The sequence below is a fragment of the Pseudorca crassidens genome, chromosome 4, assembly GCF_039906515.1.
Source record: "Pseudorca crassidens isolate mPseCra1 chromosome 4, mPseCra1.hap1, whole genome shotgun sequence".
Lineage (NCBI taxonomy): Eukaryota > Metazoa > Chordata > Mammalia > Artiodactyla > Delphinidae > Pseudorca > Pseudorca crassidens.
Genome location: NC_090299.1, coordinates 49,659,874 through 49,679,707, shown reverse-complemented (window position 1 = coordinate 49,679,707; position 19,834 = coordinate 49,659,874). Strand labels below are relative to the sequence as shown.

The window sequence follows — 19,834 nt, the reverse complement described above, 5'->3', positions numbered from 1 at the left end:
AATTACTTCAGGATAACTTCCTTTTCAGGTCATTAAAACTACTTGGCTTTAAGCCTCTGACTTAAAAATACCCCCCAAGATGTGCAAATAATGGCTTGGAAGTATGAATCCATCACATTTGTTAGGTAGAAATTTTTTTCAATTAGGGCCAATATGTGGACGAGGAAATTACCAGTGAGGGAATACTTAACACAAGTTGGGAGGAACTGATACACTGCCAATGTTATTACATAGTTTATTAATTTAAGAGCCAAGTTTGTAAACTTAATTTGAAAAACACAGGATCTGATTCTGGTTTTAATTGGCATATGACTAGTGGCTCTTGATGAAGGCGCTCCAAGTTTCTTAGGAAAATTTCCAAATAAAGATATAAAACAGTCTCGCAACATCACCAAAATCTAAAACTAAAGTCAACTTATTGCTAGACTCTTGGAAGAATTAATATTATCAGTAAGGTCAATGGGAATACAAACTATACAACAGAAGAAAAATAAACGCACATGGATTAACAGGGCTTTTTAAAAATATGAATTAAAAATCAAAAATTTCCAAAGAAGCAGCATGAAGAAGAAAAAGCCAAAACAAACAAAGTTCTATATAAAGAATGACCAATAAAATTCAGAAATCCCTGGACTGTAGAGAGAAACAAAGGATAAGAGAGAGATAACACACGATCAAACGGATGATGTATAGAATACCGATATAGATGTTTCAGCATCCAAAATAAAAGGATTTTTAAAAAAGACATAAATAAATAAATTATTGGAGCAATAAGGGAAAGACATTTCCCCAGAGACACAAAAGAATGTAGGGCATTAAGCTTAAACAACCTACTGAGTACCAGCACAATAAGTAAAAAGAAAGCCACACCAAATTTTAAAATCTGTAAAATTTTAAGACCCCAAAGATAAAAGAAAGATTCTGAAAGTTCTTAGAGAGACAAAACTGATCACAGAAAAATAAGAAAACTCAGACTGATATTTTTCCAGCAGCACCATATGCTAGAAGGCAACAGAATGGTGCCACGAATATACTAAGAAAAAAATGATTTTCAACCTCGAGTATTATACCCAGTCAAATTATCCATAAAATTTGGAAGTAAAATATTTTCAAGCAAGGACTCAGGAAATGTTTCCCACACACCATTTTTAGAAGCTACATGAGAATATATTGCCGCAGAATTACACCAACAGAAAAATCAACACCAAAATGGTCTCTTCAAAGAAGATGGGTGGAGAATGGAGATAGGTACTCTTTTTAATTAAAACACTGAATTTAAATGACTTAACATTAGTGGAAAATGAATCAAAAAATGATTTGCTTAGAAGATCATTTTTCTCTTACTCTGAGTTTCTCTTAATTAAATAAAAAGTCTACACTAACCACTAGATCAGTCATTTAACAAACTTTAGAATTCACAAGAAGTACCCAGGTTTCTGAAATTATGGGTTAGTAGCTCTGAGATGAGGGCCAGGAATCTGTTCCCCAAATCGTTTTGAAGCAGCTGGTCTATGGACTACATATTAAGCAATACTAGATTATGCACTTCTTTGGAGCAGAATTGATGTTTTTCCTCTTGACCACAGCAAATTCAGAACACAGCATTTTCATAAAGAATTGAATGCATTCAAACACTGGGTCTCAGGGCTTCCCTGGTGGTGCAGTGGTTGAGAATCTGCCTGCCAATGCAGGGGACACAGGTTCGAGCCCTGGTCTGGGAAGATCCCACATGCCATGGAGCAACTGGGCCCATGAGCCACAACTACTGAGCCTGCGCTTCTGGAGGCTGTGCTCCACAACAAGAGAGGCCACGACAGTGCACGGTCCGTGCACTGCAATGAGAAAGCACACCGCTTTCTCTAGTCGTGGTCCCCGCTCGCCGCAACTAGAGAAAGCCCTCACACAGAAACGAAGACCCAACACAGCCAAAAGAAATTAATTAATTAATTAAATTAAAAAAAAAAAAAAACGGGGTCTCTGTAGATTCTGCTCTTTTGGATAGAGTGTTATTCCAACTTAAACAACATCTTGTTCTGTATCTAGTCCTAGATGGAGACTTTCAGAAAATAACTAGAGGAAACATGAAGACAAAGGGTTCAGTGCACTACAACTTATAAGCCCTACAAGTAAAGGACTGTGAGTGTGGCAAAGATGGGGAAAACAGAGTACATTTGGTGGAACAACTTTCCTGACCTTTGTTCACTGGCAGGGAGCAGTAATTGACCAATGTAGAGCGAAATGAAAATCTGTTTGAGATTGTGAACAACGTGCCTCATTTTGCTCTCCAGCTCTAAATCCAAAACAATGATCTAATTAGCACGCAAGAGGAAATTATTCACCTGATTTGTTGACAGATGACTAGATTTAAGATGGGCTCCCCTAGAATAAGAGCCTGAGATAAGGTTGGGGTGCAAGTAGATTATATGGGCGGAGGTCCCAAGAAGCTTCCATCAGGGAATGAAGAAGTAATGAACAAAAGGGAAGGCAGCCAATACAAATGCATTAACAAGCAAGTTTTGCTATGAGAAACTGGTGCTCAGACCCACTGCAGACCTCTGGGAAAGAGCTTAGAGCATGCCTTAAAGTTGTCCCAACTGAGAATTTAAGAAGCTGGGCAACTCCCATTCCACCTTGGGCTACCCCCATGAGGACTACCCTCAGGGATGACAATTCTCTGGCATTTCTGTACCCAAGCATGTTGGAGAAGCCTCAGGTGCAGAATCCCAGATGCTTGTAGTAGGAAGCTAGTAGCCAGCCCAGAGACAGAGTAGTGAAGGGATACAGCAGCATCTTTTATGTACCTGTTGTGAAAGGTCTATCTTCATTACATAAGAGAACTCAACATAAAATCACAACCTCATGGAGGTGGGGTATTTTGAAATTAAGAAACAAAACAATTTCATCTTAAGAGCACAGAGAAGAAACGTATCTCTGAAAACTATGTATTATAATAGCTAGAAACAAGTTTTGGAAAATGTTTTATATTCTTACAAGTATATAAACAGTATGGCCTCTATGTAAACAGTATGGCCTCTATGAAAATGTTTTATATTCTTACAAGTATATACACAGTATGGCCTCTATGTAAGCAAAGCAGAAAGCCATAAGAGAGAATAGACTGTGATAGAAAGACCAATAGCATGTGAAGAAAGGCAAAACAGTTGGAAAAGAAAGTCTGGGGAGAAAGAAAGATAGAGTTAATTACAGAAATTCTGCACTGAAATTAGTATAACTGATATAGTAGAAAATAGAATGGGTGATAGAGAAGAAATATTTGAGATCTTAGAGAATGCACAAGAAAAAGGCAAACAATAAAATTTTCTGAAAAGGAGAGAAAGTTGAAATTCTCCTGAAGAACTATAAGATTGCCTCTCCAGCCTTACTTAGCAATGGAGCTTCTCCCCAGGTGCAACAGAATATGTAAGGTACAACAATAATAAAACTAACACTAATAAGAGAACAAAACAGTAGCTCACAGTTGCTGGACACTAGTCGTTACCAACAGTGTTCCAATGGCATTATGTTTGCTCATTCATTTATTCCTTTGTTGTCAAGCCTGAGAACTGAGGCAAAGAAAGCCAGTGTGTAGCAAGAGAGAGAAACAGACAGGCAACATGTAGAGCAAGGCAGAGATGAGACAAGAACCACTGAAAGAACAGACTTTCCTCACTTCCATTGTTCCTGCTACTTTTTGACTTTTCCATTGCTCTTTTCAACTCTGCCTAGCCTGTGGTCCTTAACCTAGCCCAGGATCCTTACATTAAACTCCTGTTTTTGCTGAAACTGGTTAGAACTGAATTTCTGTCACTAGCATCTAAAAGGTCCTTACAAATACAGAATCCCAGACTAAGAAAACTATGAATTACTATTGTTGCTAAGGAAGAAAATGAAATATTTGGAGAACCAATTATTAGACTTAAAGAAAATATTTCCTGAGTGGTTAGTGGTGGACACACCCTAAAGTGACTCTTCTGTAATCCTCTTCCTTGAGTACCTGCAGAAACTATCACTTACTTCTAACCAAAAGAAAGTGGCAAAGGTGATGAAATGTCACTCTTGTGATTACACTTCATAATATAAAATCCTGTTTTTGTAGATAAAGAGAGATTCTCTGTGCTGGTTTTAAGAAGCAAGCTGCCATGTTGTGAGAGGGCCTATGGAACCAGAAATCTTCTAGGAGCTGGGGGCAACCTGCAGCCTACAAGCAGCAAAAATCCAGAGCATTTAGTCATCCCACTGTAGGAAAATGGATTCTGCCAACAGCTTGAATGAGTTGGAAGCAGTCAACACTAGATGTAGCCTAGTGAGGCCGTAAGATAGGACACAATCAAGCTGTGTACAGACTCCTGACCCACGAAACTGTGAGATAATAATTGGGTATTGTATTAAGATGCTGAGTTTGTCATTAGTTATTCAGCAATAGAAAAGTAATACAACGGTGATAGGCTTAGAAAGTTACTGTCAAAACAAATGAAAAGACTAAGCATATCTGCTTTGGGAAAATTTTTGTATTACATTCCAGCAGAAATTTTGTATTACAATTATTTTTTTAAATGTCCTACATAGAAAAAATGGTGGGCGGTTATTTATATAGGAACAAAAACTAAATTTAGTTATTAAAAAAAATTAACCTCCAGCTTCTCATCTAAAACAGTGAAAGTCTGATGGCAATGTGGCAACATTTACAGGGCTACAGGAGAAGGGTTTTTACAAGAAGATTTCTACCACAGTCCCTTTCATGCTTGAAAGAAAAATACATTCTTAGTTATATGAAAACTCAGAAACCATTACATTTATATTTACATATGACTGTGTGTGTGTGTACTCCAACTTTTGGTTGGCTGATATATATGTGACGATATATATGAAGATATAGATATACACATGTATGCATTTTTGAAATATATAAATAGATACATTATGTATATATAGGTTTCTTAGTTGTTGTATCTTCATCTGTCTATTGGTATATCTTCATATGTATCTTTCTCTCTATTATATATATATATCTTCATATGTGTGTGTTATGCACTGAATGTTTGTGTCCCTCCAAAATTCATATCTTGAAGGCCCAACCGTGAATGTGATGCTATTTGGAAGGGGGGACTTTGGGAGATAATTAGGTTTAGAAGAAGTCATGAGGGTGGAGTCCTCATGATGAGATTAGTTCCCTCATAAGAGGAAATCAGAGAGCTTACTTTCTCTTTCCTCTTTTTGCCCTATGAACATACAGCAAGAAGGCAACTGTCTGCAAAACAAGAGAGTTCTCACTAGAATCCCACCATACCAGCACCCTAATCTCATACTTACCAGCCTCTAGAACAGTGAGAAATAAATGTGTGTTGTTTAAGCCATCCAGTCAACAGTATTTTGTTATAGCAGCCTGAGCTAAGACATCATGTATTTATCAGCCAACCAAAAGTTGAACAAAATTAACACCTGAATAGTGAATAAATTTTGGTATAAAAAGGTTGTGGATTTTCCTGTACAAATATCCACTAGTCCAAAAACTAACCTGCTCACCACAAAGCTAAGAAGGAACATCAATTTATAAAATAAATTTGACTGAATTGGTCCCAGTAATGAATCTCCAAGAACATTGAGGCACTGATGATATTTCACAATACCATCTGGAAAGAAAAAGTCAAATGAAAAGAATTTTGTTTTGATTCATTATCTTTCATCATAAGAGTACTTAAAACGAAAGAAAGTAGACATTTAACATTTCTCTGTTTTAGAGTCAGATTCAGAAATACAGATAAATGTCATTACAACCCTGTGAAAACCAAACAGATGCCACCTGGCCAGGGGCAGAGGGTGGGTAAGGCATAAAGGGAGGTGGAAGAAAATATGGCAAAACTTGAATGCATTTGTTTGGGTGACAGAACAATTAGAAAATTGTTTTCTGCTAATTCTTCAACTATTCTTTAACAAATAGGATAACATAAGGCTCCTTACTAAAAAGAATAAATATGGAATAAGAAATATGAGTCTTTCTTTCATAGCAGCAGTATTCACAATAGCCAAAACATGGAAACAACTTAAATGTCCATTGACAGATGAATGGATAAAGAAGATGTGGTACATGTATACAATGGAATACTACTCAGCAATAAAAAAGAACAAAATAATGCCATTTACAACAACATGGATGCAACTAGAGCTTATCATAATAAGTGAAGTAAGTCAGAAAGAGAAAGGCAAATAACATATGATATCACTTATATGTGTAATCTAATATATGACACAAATAAACTTATCTACAAAACAGAAATGGACTCACAGACATAGAGGTCAGACTTGTGATTGATCTCACAACCTCTCAAGGGGAGGGGAGCAGAGAGAGAGGGATGGACTGGGAGTTTGGGGTTGGTAGATACAAACTATTACATTTAGAGTGGATGAACAACAAGGTCTTACTGTATAGCACAGGGAACTATATCCAATTTCCTGGGATAAATCATACTGAAAAAGAATATAAAAAAATTAAAGTATATACGTGTATAACTGAGTCACTTTGCTGTACAGCAGAGATGGGCCTAACGTTGTAAATCAACTATACTTAAGTTTTAAAAAAGAATAAAAACTGCATAAATTAAAGAGAAAATCTGAAGAAATCTCAGGAACATTGGACTAATCCACACGCAATGCAATAAGTGACCCTGATTTGAATGTTTTGAACACCTTACGAGCATAGGAATCTCCAATCTTGTTTTCACAGACTAAGTACTGTTTGTTTTCTTTTATTTCTTATGATGTTCACAAGCCCTTGCCCACTTGCCCTCAAGGCTCAAGGAAATTAGAGAGATCACTACTATGTATAGCCTCTTTTTAAATCTACTTTAAGAATAATTTCATCTAACCCTATGTCATTGTAGATATCAAATGTAAGAAAATGTTTTAGGTAATTGTATAAAATCACATTCTCAAAGCATGGCTATTAGTTAAATATTTAAGACATAATGAGATGTCAGAATCTCTATTTTTTTCTCCTAGTCCACCTGTGTAGGTCCTTTACTTTAAACTATGAAAACTGTGTAACTTCTGGTGTTTGAGATAGGAAATTATTCTGTGCATCTACTCTCTGATGTGGCTCAATAAACTTAAAAAAAAACTATAGTACTATTTGTACAGTTGAGCCAGTGATACACTTCTAGGAATTTATACCAAGGAAATAATCAGAAATACAGTTAAATGCTATATGCAATAGTATTTAGCACAGCATTATTTATAGCAAAATTAGATGAATTTTAAAAAGAAAATTAAGGATATAGTTAAATGGATTATGGCAAATTACTGGGCAAATAAATATCATGGTAATTTACTAAAATCCAACAGCTTGCCTTCTTTATAATGATTCCAGTAAATAAAAAAAAAAATAATGATTTAATTACATTTTCTTTTTGTAACAGTTGTATATGCTCATTTTAGAAAGCTTATAAAATACAGAACTATAAACTGAAGAAGTAAATCACCCATAATCCATCACAGAGAGATATTCAATACTGGCTTCCTAGCTCTATCTTGTTCTCTTTTAAACAATTAACATAGTTATTTAGCTTTCTAATTTTACTTAATATTTTACTGTACAAATAAGTTCTGGAGTCAAAATGCCTGGATTCAAATCCTAGCTAGACCACTTAAATGCTGTATGTTATTTTGGCAAGTTATAAAACCTTTCTATCTGTATGTTTTCTTACCTGCAAAGACGAGATAATAATAATACTTATTCACAATAGTGGCCTTACACAAAGAATTATTTTAAAGAATAAATAATATAAAATATATTGAGTTGAGACATGGATGGATCCAGAGACTGTCATACAGAGTGAAGTAAGTCAGAAAGAGAAAAACAAATATCATATATTAACACATATATGTGGAACCTAGAAAAATGGTACAGATGAACCGGTTTACAGGGCAGAAATTGAGACACAGATGTAGAGAACAAACATATGGACACCAAGGGGGGAAAGCCGCGGGGGGGTGGTGGTGGTGGTGTGATGAATTGGGAGATTGGGATTGACATATATACACTGTGATGTGTATAAAATTGATGACTAATAAGGACCTGCTGTATAAAAAAATAAATAAAATTAAATTTAAAAAGAAAAGAAAAGAGAAAGCTCAAATGCAAAAAATATAAATAAATATATCGAGTGTTTAGCATACATAATACAAGACAGACCTGAAAGGAGAAATAGACAAATGAACCATTGTAGCTGGAAATTTCAACACTCTTCTTTCAGTATTGGAAAGAATAAGTAGACAAAGAATCAGTAAAAATGTAAAATCCCTGAACCATATTAAGAAATTACTTGAATTAATTAATATTTACAAGACATGCCACTCAGTAACAGCAGAATACATATTTTTTTCCACTGTAAATAGACATTCCATAGATATTCAGAGAGACCATAGACGTCCAAATAGACCATATTCTGAAAACTAAACCTAATCTCAATCGGTATAAATAAATTGAAATCACACACACACACACACACACACACACACACACACACACACACAAATGTTCTATGACTACATGGAATTAACTAAAAATCATTACCAGAAAAAATACAAGGAAAGTCTCCAAAAAATAAATGGTTAGGGCTTCCCTGGTGGTGCAGTGGTTGAGAGTCTGCCTGCCAATGCAGGGGACATGGGTTCGTGCCCCAGTCCAGGAAGATCCCACATGCCACGGAGCGGCTAGGCCCGTGAGCCATGGCCTCTGAGCCTGCACGTCGAACCTGTGCTCCGCAATGGGAGAGGCCACAAGAGTGAGAGGCCTGCATACCGCAAAAAAAAAAAAAAATACATTAAAAAAAATAAAAAAATAAATGGTTAAAAAATAAACAACACACTTCCAATAACACATAAGCATTTTGAAGAAAAAATAACAATGAACATTAAAAAATATTTTGAACTGAATGAAAATGAAAACATATCAAATTTTGTGGGAATGCATCTAAAGCAGTGCTCAAAGAGAACTTTACAGCCTGAAATCTTTATATGAAAAAAGAAGAAAAATTTGCAATCAATACTGTAATTTTCTATCTTAAGAAACTAGGAAAAGAAAAGCAAATTAAATCCAAAGTAAGGGGAAGAAAGAAAATAATATAGATAAAAGTATGAATATACCGGGCTTCCCTGGTGGTGCAGTGGTTGAGAATCTGCCTGCCAATGCAGGGGACACAGGTTCGAGCCCTGGTCTGGGAAGATCCCACATGCCGTGGAGCAACTAGGCCCGTGAGCCACAACTACTGGGCCTGCGCGTCTGGAGCCTGTGCTCCGCAACAAGAGAGGCCATGATAGTGGGAGGCCCGTGCACCGTGATGAAGAGTGGCCCCTGCTTGCCACAACTAGAGAAAGCCCTCGCACAGAAACGAAGACCCAACACAGCCAAAAATAAATAAATAAAGTAATTAAATTTTAAAAAATGAATATATCAATGAAATAGAAAAGAGAAAAATAATAGAAAAAATCAGTAAAACAACAAGCTGTTTTTAAAAAAGTTTAATACTTAATAAACCTCTAACTATACTAATAAGTTATTTTAAAAAGGCAAGAGAAGACATAAATTTCCAAGATCAGATATAAAAGAGAGAACATCACTATTGATCCTACAGATGTTAATAGGGTAATAACAGAATTTTATGATAACTGTTTGTTTATTCAACAACTTAGATGTGATAGACAAAGTCTTTGAAAGATTCAAATTACCAAAGTTCATTCCAAAGGAAATAGATAATATAAATAGCCCTATATCTATTAAAGAAATTAAATTTATAATTAAAAGCCTTCAATCAGAGGTATAAAGGGGTTGGGGAGACTCCAAGCCTAGATGGCTTCATTAATGAAATCTACCGAATATTTAAGGAAGAAATATTACAAATTTGACCCAAACTCTTCCTGAAAATAGAAGAAACAGAATACTCCCCAACTCATTAAGTTAATATTACCTTAATACCAAAAGCAAATAAAAATAATCCAACAAACAAAAACCACAGATCTATATATCTTATGAATGTAGACACAACAATCATTAGCAAAAAATTAGCAAATTGAATCCAGCAATGCATAAAAAGATAATACATCATGAACACGTGAGGTTTATGCTAAGGATGAAAGTTTGGTTCAACATTTGAAAATTAATCAATGTAAACCATTAAATAGACAAACAAGAAAAGAAAAAAACTAATGATTATCTTATAAATGCTGGAGAGGGTGTGGAGAAAAGGGAACCCTCTTGCACTGTTGGTGGGAATGTAAATTAATACAGCCACTATGGAGAACAGTATGGAGGTTCCTTAAGAAACTAGAAATAGAACTACCATACAACCCAGAAATCCCACTACTGGGCATATACCCTGAGAAAACCATGATTCAAAAAGAGTCATGTACCAAAATGTTCATTGCAGCTCTATTTACAATAGCCAGGACGTGGAAGCAACCTAAGTGTCCATCAACAGATGAATGGATAAAGAAGATGTGGCACATATATACAATGGAATATTATTCAACCATAAAAAGAAATGAAACTGAGTTATTTGTAGTGAGGTGGATGGACCTAGAGTCTGTCATACAGAGTGAAGTAAGTCAGAAGGAGAAAGACAAATACCGTATGCTAACACACATATATGGAATTAAAAAAAAAATAAAGTTCTGAAGAACCTAGGGGCAAGACAGGAATAAAGACACAGACCTACTAGGGAATGGTCTTGAGGATACGGGGAGGGCGAAGGGTAAGCTGGGATGAAATGAGAGAGTGGCATGGACATATATACACTACCAAAGGTAAAACAGATAGCTAGTGGGAAGCAGCAGCATAGCACAGGGAGATCAGCTCGGTGCTTTGTGACCACCTAGAGGGGTGGGATAGGGAGGGTGGGAGGGAGACGCAAGAGGAAGGGGATATGGGGATATATGTATAGCTGATTCACTTTGTTATACAGCAGAAACTAACACACCATTGTAAAGCAATTATACTCCAATAAAGATGTTTAAAAAAAAAAGATCATCTTAATAAATGCAGAAAAAAACACTTGAAAAAATTTAGCTTTCATCATGAAAAAAACTCACAGTGATCTAAGAATTCAAAAGAACTTGTTGGGCCTGAAAAAGAGTATATACAGGAAAGCTATATATAACATTATACTTAATGGTGAAAGAATTAATCAATTAATTAAAGAATTGTTTTAAACTATTGCCACTTGCAGAAAACAAAATCATTTATATAGAGAATCTTAAGAAATTTTAAAACTACTAAAACTAATACATGAGTTTAAGTAAGGTTTCAGAATAGAGGCTCAATATTCAAAAGTCAATTATAATTCTCCACACAATAAGTGAACACTTGGAAATCAATTTTTTTAAATACCATTTACAATAGCATTAAAGACATAAAACATTTAGGGATTAATTCAACAAAATATGTTCAAGATCTGAACACTGAAAACTTCAAATCATTGCTGAGAGAAATTAAAGAAATCGTAGAGAAATGGAGAGAAATACAGAGCTCATGAACTGGAAGATTCATTATTGTTAAGACATCAATTATTTCCAAATATATCTACATGGTTAACATAATCTCAGTGATAATCACAACATGTTTTTGCAAAAATTACATGTTGAATATAAAATTTATATGGGAATACAAAAGACCTATCATAGCCAGAATAATCTGGAAAATGAAAATATTTAGAAGACTCATACTCTCTGACCTCAAGATTCACTCTAAATTTACAGTATCATTGGTATAAGAAGAGAAATACAGATCAATGAAATAGAATAGAGAATTCATATACAGAGCCACAAATATCAATTAATTGCTTTTCTTTGAAAAGTGAAAGGTAATTCAGTGGGAAAAGATAGCCTGATTTCAACAATAGTGTTGGAACAATTTGATAACCACGTGCACACAAATGAATCTCAATCCTTACCTTACAACATGTACAAAAATTATCTCTAAATGAATCATAAACCTAAATATAAGAGCTAAAACTATAAAATACCTAGAAGAAAATATAGGGGAAGATCTTTGCAAACTTGGAATAAGTAAAAATTCCTTGAATAGGACACAAATATGAACGATAAAAGAAAATTGATTGTTGGGTTTCATCAAAATTTAAAACTCCTGTTCCTCTAAAGACACTATTAAGAAAATGAAAATACAAGCCACTCATGGGGAGAAAATGATTGGAAGGAACATATCATATAAAGGAATTGTATCCAGAATATGTAAAGAATTTTTGCAAGTTAATAATGGGAAGACAAACAATCCTGCTCTCTCCATTCCCCCAAAATATACGTGGATAATTATTTGAAGAGTCACTTCATAAAAGATGATATACAAATGACCCTAAGCACATTAAAAATGTTCAACATCACTAGTCATCAGCAAAATTCAAATTAAAACTACAATAATATATCATCATAAGCCTACCACAACACTGTATTAGAGTTCTCTAGATAAACAGAACCAATAGGATGTGTATACAGAGAGAGAGAAAAAGATTTATTTTAAGAAATTTTGTCTTGCAATTTTGGAGACTTGATGAATCCAAAATCTGATGGAAGAAGCCAACAGGCTTGAAACTCAGGAAGAAGTTGCAGTTTAAGTCCAAACCCGCGCTGCTGGAAAAGCAAGAAGAGCTAATGTTGCAGATGAAGAAAGTCTGCTGGAAAAACCCCTTTTTGCTCAGTGTAGTTCTGCCTTTTGGTCTATTCTAGCCTTCAAATGATTAGATGAGGCCCACCCATGTCACGGAGAAAAATCTGCTTTACTCAAATTCCACCATTTTCAATGTAAATCTCATTCAAAACAGCCTCACAGAAACACCCACAATAATGTTTGACCAAATATCTGGGCACTGTGGCCTCATCAATCAATTTGACATAAAATTAACCATCCCAAATATCTAAAATTTAAAAGACTGATAATACCAAATGTGGGTAAATTTGTGGAGCAATTCCAAGTCATATATATTGCTGGTGGACATGATACAATCACGGTGGAAAATACTGGGGTCATTTCTTGTAAGTTATACATACCTTTATCATACAATCCAGCAGTCCTACTCTAAGAGATATGAAAACACGTGTTCCCCCAAGACTTTCATGCAAATGCACATAAGAGTGATATTCATAATAGTCAACTACTGGGAACAATTCAAATTTCTATTAACTGGTAATGGATAAATAAATTGTGGTATATTGATACAATAGAATACTGCTCAACAGTAGGAGCAAACTACTGATAATACAACATTGTGGAGGAATCTCTAAAGCATTTGTTACATGGAAAAAGGCATATGTGAATGACTACATATGAGTCCATGACTGTATGAGCCCATTTACTTGACATTCTAGAAAAGACAATACTATAGGAATACAAAATATATCACTGGTTGCCAGGGTCTGAGGTGAGAGGCAGAGATAGACTGAAAAAGGATTCAAGGAAACTTCTGGGGGGAAGAAATTGTTCCATATCTTGATTATGATTGTAGTTATAGATTGTTTACACCTGTCAAAACTCATCAAACTGTCTACTTAAGAGGATAACTTTTAGTAATGTAAATTATATTGCAAAAACCCTAACTCTTAAAAAAAATGGATGAAGAAATGCATTAATTAACTAAACAATTAACTTCTAATAAATATTTTCAGATTATGAAAACTGAAATTATCAAAAAATATTTAATTAGTATTTAGTATTGTATCATTGTTATTTTCTCATATCAGTAAATTATCCTTTGATAATGTCTATAAATTAAAACTGAAAGATCAATCTCTGTGTTACACACACATGCATACAACACACAAATACACACACACAGTTTTCTGGAACATTGGAAAGGCAACAAAGATTTCCTTGGTATTAGCATAACAAAAAATGGCATGATGGAATGTGTGAGTAGGGACCGAATTCTCCCTTTTTCCATAGCGTGCTGTTAGTGTAGCGATGCTGGCCTCAAGCAAAATTTAGGGAGCCAATTTAAGAATCATGAATTTGGTAGGTCAAACTTACATCAGTGTTAATACCAGTGACTATTAAAGGGTTGTTTGAGAGCAGAGGCAGAGGTGGAGGAAATGTGGCAGTTGCCATGCAGCGGTGAAAATTACACATTCAGCTTCTCTCAAGGGGAAGCCCCTGGGGTCTTCCATAAATAGTTGATGAGACGTGTTCCCTTCAACGGCAGGTAGGTATGAGCCTGGGAGATAGGTTTGACACTAACTCTAATGAGCACATAATGTTCCAAATCCCGATGTTTTGATCTTTGATGTAACAGAAACTGTTTCTACACTAAGCCTTCAAACAAACTGAAAGCAAAAGGATATATGAGGTTTATGAATGCATTTGAATATCAGAGCTGCATGTTTATTTTAAAACAAGGAGACATGATCTGCATTTGAGGACATGAAATAACGTCCACTATTGCCTGGATTTTGGGAGCTTCCAGTCCTGCCCCTGCCCCTACCCGAGCTCTATGACTGGACAAGGCATTTGGTTTTTCTACATCTCATTTTCCCTATCAATAAAATGGGAGAGTTTAACTAAATATAAGACTAAAAATAACTGGATTCAGGACCCAGGCATGTTTTGTTTGGCATTTTGTTTCGGTATATATATATATATATATATATATATATATATAATTTTTTAAATTAAATATGTTGCCAACATTGAAAAATTAAGAGTTTTTACACAACATACAGATTTACAGCTGCTTCAAAACACCTTAAAGATACTCAATCTTCATTTAAGCTTGAGGCCAAATGTCTGGATTTGATGTACAGTTGTCATGTTTAAACAACGTGTCGCCCTCCATTAGCCAGAATCCCATTACTCTACGTCACCTACCTGACTCTGTAAGGCGTGGGAGTTCATGACACCTGAACTAGCTGCTACTAGGTCCCTTCCATCCTTAAGATGCCATGCCTCGCACTTAATTACTGCAAACAGCAAAACTAGTGAGAACTGCTACCAAAACAAGCTAAAATCTACCGATTGTCTATTCTATTGTACAACGCCAATTGCTGCCACTGCATCCCAAACATCCTTCTTCTGATCAGAGAGTAAACTTCGAGGAAGCTGTTTCACAAAAGGGGAGGAAAATGCAAGAGAACCCAAAGGAATATGTCCACTGCTTTGTAACCAACAGCAAAATACCACCTCATGACAAAACTTCCTGACCTGATCGGTCGGCAGTTGAAACGCTGCACCTGCTCTGTCAAGGAAGATTAGCATCATTATTAAGTTTAATTGAATGGACATTTTTGGGCACCCGGTGAAGACCAGATCCTATACCACATAATAAGAATACGGAGATCCATAAGACACGATCCTTGGCCTCATAGCCTCAGACACTTAAATACATAATTTTAAAATATATATTTTATATAATATAAAATATATTTAATTAAAATGTTAATAATCGAGAATTACAAAATATTTTAATCAATGTACTGATAGAATTAGATATGGAACAGAGGGAACATAAAGAAAATGTGGCTCTCCAGAGACTTTGCATTTACTGTTTCTCTCTCTGGAACATTCTTCCCCTAGTTTCCAAGTGGTTCATTCTTTCTCCTCCTTCACATCTTTGTTCATATGTCTTTGCCAACCAACCTGTTTCAACTGAAATTACCCTTTCCCCCAGCCTTAGTATCCTGTACTCTTTCCTGCTTTATTTTCTCCATAGCACTGATAAGTATCTTTCATTCTCTACATTTCACTTACTTATTTTGATTATTGTTCATGTCCCCTACTGGAATGTAAGCTCCATGAGGCAGGGATTTTTTTTAATGTTTTGTTCACAACCATTTCCTTATTTGCTAGAATAGTGTGTAGACACAGAAGGCACTGGGTAAATATTGGTTGAATGATTCAATGAGTGAAGTCATCAGTTCTCCTCAAGTAGGTCAGGGCAAACTTCCTGAAGATATGATTTATGAACAGATGGGTTTTGAAGGATGAATAAAAGTTCACTATGTTAAATGATGAACTCAGGGGAGAGCATTTTAGGAAAAGAGAGCTGCATGTGCAAAGGCAAGAATGTGAGAAATGTCACTGCATATTCAAGAAGAGTGAGTGTTTATAGTTATTACGTATATATTATTATCAATAATAATAGTGGTGCGACTTTCCAAGTTATAGTTCCAAAGAGTGTTAGATACTCTCGTAAGTTCTTTGTAGGCAATGCTTAATTTCACTCTCATAAATCCTTTGAGGTCATTAGAATTCACCCTGTTTTGGGGGCTCAAACAGGTTACATCTTGCCCAAAGCCACAGAGCTAGTAAATGCCAAAACAACATTTAAATTAGTTTGGTGTCTCTAAACCTGTGCTCTTTCCATAGGTAGACTCCGATCCGACTTTAGACAATACTGGCTCCATCATTAACCAGAGGTTTAACTTAGTCAAGTACAGTTGATGATTCTCATGGTTTTGAACCCTTTAAGAATGTTTTTATGAGTCACATACATGACAAAAGGACTGGATGGCATAGAAAATCTTCATTTCTTTGGTCTAAAATGACTTACGTGCAAGTTAAATTGATGTTTCCCTCCCAGATTCCATTTCTTCATCTGTGTGTCTAAAGACACACATGCACTCCGTGATAAGAAGCCAAAAGTTTCAACTAAAATCTCCTTCTTCATTTGCAAGAATCCTTTATGATATCATAAAAGAAACAAAAAAGAAAGGGAAGTTAGAGAAAAAGAAAAAGGTAACTTCTAATTTCAAAACATACTAATCTTGTCTCTCTAAGGACTGCTATTAGGCATTTGTTTAGCTGTAGCCGATTCAGAAGCCAATTGAATATACAGTGTTTATTTCAAAGCATTATTTTCCTCTGCCACCCTGTAATTTTTCTGGGAGAATATTTGCATTTAGATGTTACCTGTATAAAGTGATGGATATGACCATAAACAATTTGAAGACAATGAGAAAAAAAATAGTTAAAGCAAAGTGAAAGGCAGCTGCAAAGGCAAGAAGTGAGAAGATAAAATAAGAAAAGGGGGCTCATAGATTTAACTTCACATAAAATAATGTGAAATCAAAAGAGACATGGAAAAGAGTAAGGACAAGTCAAAGAAAAATCAAAGGCAATGAGGGTGCTATTTTTATATATTAAAACATAATATTCATCATGCTCTTTAAAGGGGAAGTGGAAAATTGAGGGAGAGAGGAAAGCAAAGGAAAGGAGTGAATAAATGGTTCAAGATAATAATAAGGGAATAAAACAGAGATAATTGGAAAGATTCTATGGCCCAAGCCAAAGTATAAACAGTCCAACAAAATGCTATTTTTAAAATGTTATAAAATATAATGGAAAACAATCATTCATTCATCCACCCATTCATTCAGCCAGTGTTTCGAGGGTACCTACTGTGTACCAGCCCTGTGCCAGACACTGGAAATATGAAGATGAATAGGCCTGATCTTTCCTTCAAGAAAACTAGAATTGGACACTTAGGTTAGGATCAAATTTTTTGAGTAGAAGTAAGAGATTCAAGAGTCATTTCATATTGCCTCTCCACTACAAAATCGAAAAGTGTTATTTGAAATATTAAACTACCTTGCATTAAACGCAGACTCTATCTTGTTTTTCATAAGGATGGCTTTTGACCTATACTTGGCATTCTATGTAACTTGCATATGTCATGAGTTTCAAAAACAGAGAATAGAAGGGGCACAGGGCAAGAAAAAATGGTGAGATAAACTTTGCAATTTGTAAACATTAAAACAGAGAACATAGGTCTGGTTCAAGTCATGCTTTAACGGAATAATTGCTTGCCTCTTTTCTTGGAGACATCCATAGGTCCAGAAGAAAACTGGTTATGTGCACACTACATGGATGTGCGTGCACACATGTGTTTCGGATGGTGGGGGATCTCAATCTACAGATGGCTGATTACATTGAAGCCAGTGAAGATCAGACTTACGTTGAAGGAGAGACACTAACTAGTTGAGTCAGAGAAGAATTCTGTGCTGGGTTATCATGTGTTGGGTGAAGCAAGCCGTAAGTGGAGAAAAAGAGTTCTGAGTAAACCCAAGAATATTATCTCTAACCTGACATTTGCAACAGCCTCCAAAGTTTCCCCTTCATCTTCAGCCTTTTGATACTCTATGCACTTTTCTTATTGATGCTTGATTATTCTACCTGGGCCACAGATCTGGTCTGACCACACAGGTCTGGTCTCCTATCTGATGGTGTTCGATTGCTCTTATTAATTCTGGTTACTTATTAAGCGTTTGACATCATCTAAAACCTGACCCTACACTCTTTCCAATTTTATTTCTCATTTTACCCTTTGGCAAACCAATTACTGCCTAATCTTAGGGAATGTCCTACAGGTTTCTATTTCCAAACCTGAGTGCCTTCTGCGGGCTGTGCCTCCCTCCCCACATCACTTCGTACTCAGGCCTTACCCATTCAAGATCCAGCTTCAACGTTACTTCTTCCATGAAATCCTCCTTGATGTTGCCAGATAGAAATAACCGCTTTCATCTCTGAATTTCTACAGCACACTTTCTGTTTTGGTCCATAGTATTGATTACACTCTGCTTAGGTCAGAGGAATTTATCCTTTTTTCCCTTTCTAGATTATAATCTAACTAAAAGGAGTACCTGTTTCTGAGTCAGGTTTATATAACCTAAAGAGTACAGCACCATACCTGCCTGTAAATGACTAAATTAGAAGTGGAAAGGAGCTCATATAGGTGTGATTAGATGGAAACAGTAGAATGGGGGTAAAAATAGAGGGAAACAGGGGTTGGACAGAGGAACTGGAAATAGTTAGAAGGTGATCAGTAAACCGGTCTTCAAATACTCAAAAATACTATAATATTTGTTAACACTAGGAGATATCTTAAGTAAACTGCCAGAAGTCAATTTAGAACACATATACCATGTACTTAATTTTATAGTTTTATTAAACAATATCCAATTCAAGAATTACATTTTTCTATTTACTGTACATTGGTATAGATAAATATTTGCTGGAGTTATCAAGTGTGTTTATCCATTTGGGATGCATTAAAAACTTTTATACAAGAGAAATGGTGCCCTCTCTCATAATTTCTCATTTTTTCTTCCTCTCTTTATACCTTTACTTAATCGTTGTATTTTGAATGTTCATAAATAATTACATCATGTGCAATAACCTTGTCCATGGGGTTAAAAACAAACATTTTTAGGCCTGCAAACATTGATTTTACCAGACTAGGGAATCTCTCTGTGTATTTCTGACACATTCTAGAGTCATGGTCTTGTGCCCTGATGTGATTAGCCCAGCTAATGTCTGAGGATGAACACCTGAGACTCTTTTCCGGTGCTCAGAACCCCTCACTGCTGGAGTATCATTTTAGGTCCTGCAAAACTGCAGCCCAATTAACTTGCAAGCTTTGCACATGACTTTCTTTCATACCTATGGTATACATGTACAATGTATTAGATTTTGTAAACGGATTGTATAAAGCCATTGCAATGATCACTTTACTAAAATGCTAAACTCTCTTCAACCAGACTTATTCCCTTTAGAATGGTCACCTTGAGAGTGTCTGCATTCATTCTAGAACTGGAGCATTTTCTCACAACCTCTCTGCATTCACAGTCTTAGGGATATTATTTAGGGGTTCCCCTCCTTTCCCTTGGCCTCATGTTTCCATGAGGCGACATCAACATCAACATCAAAGTGCTGGCTGCTTAGCTCAGTGCAGCGTCTCCTAGGAGCAGGGATGAGTTCCTTGTTTGTTAGGTGCCATTTATTGGCCCATGTTTCTCATTTAGCTGTAATGGATCTAATACAAACCTGGAGGCCCTGGGGACT

General features: G+C 35.6%; 1 long non-coding RNA gene across 2 annotated transcripts in view; it reads right to left on the bottom strand.

Annotated features, from left to right (window-relative positions):
- Nucleotides 1–19,834, bottom strand: part of LOC137223600 (uncharacterized) — an 83,511-nt gene that overhangs the window by 38,000 nt on the left and 25,677 nt on the right. For both annotated transcript variants that reach the window (XR_010942946.1, XR_010942947.1), the window contains one exon: nt 16,545–16,672. This is a non-coding gene — a long non-coding RNA (uncharacterized lncRNA). The remainder of the gene's footprint in view (nt 1–16,544; nt 16,673–19,834) is intronic.